Here is a 5,000-nt window from a genome sequence, read left to right as displayed (position 1 = left end):
ACCAGATTATCGAAAATTCTCACCAGATTATCGAAAATTCTCACTAGATCATCGAAAATTCTCACCAGATTATCGAAAATTCTCACCAGATTATCGAAAATTCTCACCAGATTATCGAAAATTCTCACCAGATTATCGAAAATTCTCACCAGATTATCGAAAATTCTCACCAGATTATCGAAAATTCTCACCAGATCATCGAAAATTCTCACCAGATTATCGAAAATTCTCACCAGATCATCGAAAATTCTCACCAGATTATCGAAAATTCTCACCAGATTATCGAAAATTCTCACCAGATTATCGAAAATTCTCACCAGATTATCGAAAATTCTCACCAGATTATCGAAAATTCTCACCAGATTATCGAAAATTCTCACCAGATTATCGAAAATTCTCACCAGATTATCGAAAATTCTCACCAGATTATCGAAAATTCTCACCAGATTATCGAAAATTCTCACCAGATTATCGAAAATTCTCACCAGATTATCGAAAATTCTCACCAGATTATCGAAAATTCTCACTAGATCATCGAAAATTCTCACCAGATTATCGAAAATTCTCACCAGATTATCGAAAATTCTCACCAGATTATCGAAAATTCTCACCAGATTATCGAAAATTCTCACCAGATTATCGAAAATTCTCACCAGATTATCGAAAATTCTCACCAGATTATCGAAAATTCTCACCAGATTATCGAAAATTCTCACCAGATTATCGAAAATTCTCACCAGATTATCGAAAATTCTCACCAGATTATCGACAATTCTCACCAGATTATCGAAAATTCTCACCAGATTATCGAAAATTCTCACCAGATTATCGAAAATTCTCACCAGATTATCGAAAATTCTCACCAGATTATCGAAAATTCTCACCAGATTATCGAAAATTCTCACCAGATTATCGAAAATTCTCACCAGATTATCGAAAATTCTCACCAGATTATCGAAAATTCTCACCAGATTATCGAAAATTCTCACCAGATTATCGAAAATTCTCACCAGATTATCGAAAATTCTCGCCAGATTATCGAAAATTCTCACCAGATTATCGAAAATTCTCACCAGATTATCGAAAATTCTCACCAGATTATCGAAAATTCTCACCAGATTATCGAAAATTCTCACCAGATTATCGAAAATTCTCACCAGATTATCGACAATTCTCACCAGATTATCGAAAATTCTCACCAGATTATCGAAAATTCTCGCCAGATTATCGAAAATTCTCACCAGATTATCGAATGTTATCACGAGCAAAAAGGGACGTTTTCGCCCCTCCGACGCCTCCGAGCCGATAACTCTTTAAACCGCGAGAATAAGGGGGGGGGGGGGAGAGACGGAGGGTTTTGTTCACTTAGCCTCGGAGAATTACATAGGGCGTTCAAGTAGAGCGGTGTGAACAGGAAATGGTGGTTCAGTCGTACACGCACACGCACGCACATAGATACATATGAGTGTGTGTGTGTGTGTGTGTTTGTGTGTTTGTGTTTGTGTGTGTGTGTGTGTGTGTGTGTGTGTGTGTGTGTGTGTGTGTGTGTGTGTGTGCGTGTGTGTGTGTGTGTGTGTATGCGTGTGTGTGTGTGTGTGTGTGTGTGTGTGTGTGTGTGTGTGTGTGTGGTATTCATCTTTCCATTTAACCATTTACTTATTTGTTTGAATGTATCACGTGTATTATGTTATTCATTTATCGACTTAGATCTGTATGTGTGTGTCTAACGTGTTTCACAAAATAGAATAATCTATAGGACAAAGATAAACTATGTAAGGAGAGCACGGTGGTTGGGTATATATAATGAATATATGAATACTACAGAATAGATATGACAAAAAAGAAAGAAAAAAATTGGTTATATAAATCAATATTAGTCATCAGTGTCAAAAAAGGATATATTTTTCCTACTTCTCGTATCTTCTCATCCTCTTCCAATAACTTACTCCTCGCTCTTTCTCTTCCTCCATCCTCCCCTGCTTCCTCTCTTCCTCTCTTTCCGCTTCCCTCTCTATCCTCCCTATCTGTCCTCTTCCTCCACCTCTTATTATGATTATTCCACCCCCTTCTCCTCTTCCTCTTGCTTATCCTTCTCCTCTCCCCCTCCCGTGTTCGCAGTCCCTCTCCCATCATTCTCCATCCCCTCCTTTTCTCCTTATCTATCCTCCTCTTCTTTTCCTCTATCCCCCCTCCATCTCCTTCCTCAGTCGCCATCCATCCATCCCCCCTTCTCCCCTCTTCCTACTTTTCCGTCTCCTTTCCCACTTCTTCTTCCTCCTCCTCCTCCTCCTCCCCTCCTTTCTCTTCCTCGTCCCATCTCCCTTCTCCCACCTTCCTTCTATACATGGAAGGAGAGAAAGATAAAGAGAAAAAGAAAGAGAGAGAGAGAGAGAGAGAGAGAGAGAGAGAGAGAGAGAGAGAGAGAGAGAGAGAGAGAGAGAGAGAGAGAGAGAGAGAGAGAGAGACAGAGAGAGTAAAAAAAAAAAAGAAAAAAAGAAAAAAGAAAAAATACATATACATGTCTCGAGAACGACGTAAAGCAGGCAGACTTTAATCTTAACCCGACTCTCCTTCGACAAATTTCAGACTCCACTGCATCGATCCCCCCCTCTCCCCTCTCCCCCTCCCCCCCCCCCCCCCCCCCCCCCCCTTCTGGCCACGTTCGATTGGTCCCTTCGGTGGTAGCGGTGGTTGGCCTCGCTGCATTGGGGGGGGGGGGGGGTGTGATTGGTTGTTCGGTTGAAAGGGGTTTGGATTTTTTTTTCCGTTGTTATTTATTGCAAAATTGTTTTTAGCATTTCTTATTTATGTGTTTCATCTTTTGGTTTTGTTAGGATCAAAATTCATCCCTGTAGCATTACGGTATGATATACATTCTGAAATCATATGCTCAACAGCCAGACAGTCTAAACCCATTTTTCCCTTTTTTAAAACGTGACGCATCGTTCTCCGTAGACAGCTGATCAATAGTGACATTTTCGCAGAACGAAATCGCATGTCTGCTGCGCCTACAACATCCAGCCGCCCTCCGCACGTCCCAGGAACCTCTCCCTGTCAGTACACGCACACACGCCCCCGCCCGCCCCCGCCCTCATGCATACAAACGTGGGCGGCAGGATTGGAGGTGTGCTGAAAGCAGTGCTACCAACAATAGATCCATGGAACTTACGCAGCATTGCCAACCTAGCGTCTACAAGCGTCGGCCAGCGCTTAGCATAGCGGACGGGTTACAAAAACAACAAAAGGCACCGCGCGCTAAACTTTAGCGATGTTCTTAGCGATATTCGCTACATATACAGATGGCGCCAAGAGTACTTAGGGGCCGGCGCGACATCCTGTATCTCGTCCGCGATGGCGAGGAGGGGAGACTGGGCTAAGCCGATTTACGCACTTAACATTCATACACTGATTTCCACGTTCTCGGGTGTACGCATATACATACGCGCTGCACTTGTGTGTGCGTTGTGCGCGCTTGTTGATATGAATACACAGACATAAATAGATAAATGAATAAATGGATATATATATATATGTGTGTGTGTGTGTGTGGAGAGAGAGAGAGAGAGAGAGAGAGAGAGAGAGAGAGAGAGAGAGAGAGAGAGAGAGAGAGAGAGAGAGAGAGAGATAGAGAGAGAGAGAGAGAGAGAGAGAGAGAGAGAAAGAGAGAGAGAGAGAAACTAAGAAAGAAGGAGAGTGAAAGATTGAGAGAGAGAGAAAGATAGAAAAGAGAGAGAGAAAGATAGAAAAGAGAGAGAGAAAGATAGAAAAGAGAGAGAGAGAAAGAAACAGACACACAGACAAACAAAGAGAGAAACAGAGAGAAGAGAGAGGAGAGAGAGAGACAAACATAGACAGAAATAGAAGCGCGCTCGAGAGAGAGAGAGAGAGAAATAGAGTGAGAGACACAGACAAACAGAGAGGAGGGAGAGAGGGAGTGAGAGAGTGAGAGAGACAAACAGAGAGAGAGAGACCGAGAGACAGAGACAGACAGACAGAGAAAAGGGATGAATCATATTTATGGGAATCACAGGATGCAAGTATGTCAATATTTGCATGCGACGCTTATGAATATTCTCGTTGATTTAACGTCTCCACATTTTTCACCGGGAGTTATAGTTTTCAGCAAGGAACACTATACCTTGCGTGTGTGTGTGTGAATGTGTGTGTGTGTGTATGTATGTATGTATGTATGTATGTATGTGTGTGCGTGTGTGCGTGAGTGTGTGTGTATGTGTTCGGGCGGGCGTGTGTGTGTGTGTGTGTGTGTGTGTGTGTGTGCGTGTGTGTGTGTGTGTGTGTGTGTGTGTGTGTGTGTGTGTGTGCGTGTGTGTGTGTGTGTGTGTGTGTGTGTGTGTGTGTGTGTGTATGTGCGTGTGTGTGTGTGTGCGTGTGTGTGTGTGTGTGTGCGGGCATGTGTGTGTGTGTGTGGTTATTCATATGTGTATTTGTTATAATGCTTAACGTTCTCTGTATTTCTAAACACTTTCATGTAAGTCGCTTATGGTAATAAAACAAATTGTTTGATGTGACGGCTGTTGTTTTCCATTCATGAAGCAATTGCATCTCATTGATAAAGGCCGCGTCAAGTGATGACATTGTTCTGCTGACCTGTAAAGTGACCTGCAGGTGACCTCTGACCCAGCTGCTTGCTCGGGTCGCTGTCAATCTTTCATCGAGGGAAAGGCATAGCAAGAGAAAGAAGAAAGAATGTATAGGCATTTTTATTTTGTATGCATAACCCTTATTCGCGGGGAGAAAATGCTATGAAATATCACGTGTTTAAAAATAAACGTTAAAAAGAAATTTTTCATAATATAATTGCAATTTTGGAAACAGAAAGCGCGTATGTATGTTTCAAAATAAAGAAGCAAGCGAGTGTATTATTTATTCTATCTTTTTGTAGTGTACTCTGCTCTCTCATTTCATAAAATAGTGAAATATTACGTATTTAATCTAGTTAGAGGTAGCTATATTTATCATCTATTAAATCATCTATCCTG

The 5,000-nt window shown here is 41.8% G+C and overlaps 1 long non-coding RNA gene across 1 annotated transcript in view; it reads left to right on the top strand.

Moving 5' to 3' along the window:
* Window positions 1–4,693, top strand: part of LOC138864866 (uncharacterized) — a 34,401-nt gene extending 29,708 nt beyond the window's left edge. Inside the window, exon 3 of the long non-coding RNA XR_011399254.1 lies at window positions 2,985–4,693. This is a non-coding gene — a long non-coding RNA (uncharacterized lncRNA). The remainder of the gene's footprint in view (window positions 1–2,984) is intronic.
* The last annotated feature ends 307 nt before the right edge of the window (window positions 4,694–5,000 follow it).

This window comes from Penaeus vannamei, chromosome 18 (assembly GCF_042767895.1).
Source record: "Penaeus vannamei isolate JL-2024 chromosome 18, ASM4276789v1, whole genome shotgun sequence".
Lineage (NCBI taxonomy): Eukaryota > Metazoa > Arthropoda > Malacostraca > Decapoda > Penaeidae > Penaeus > Penaeus vannamei.
This window is presented reverse-complemented; position numbering and strand designations above follow the sequence as displayed.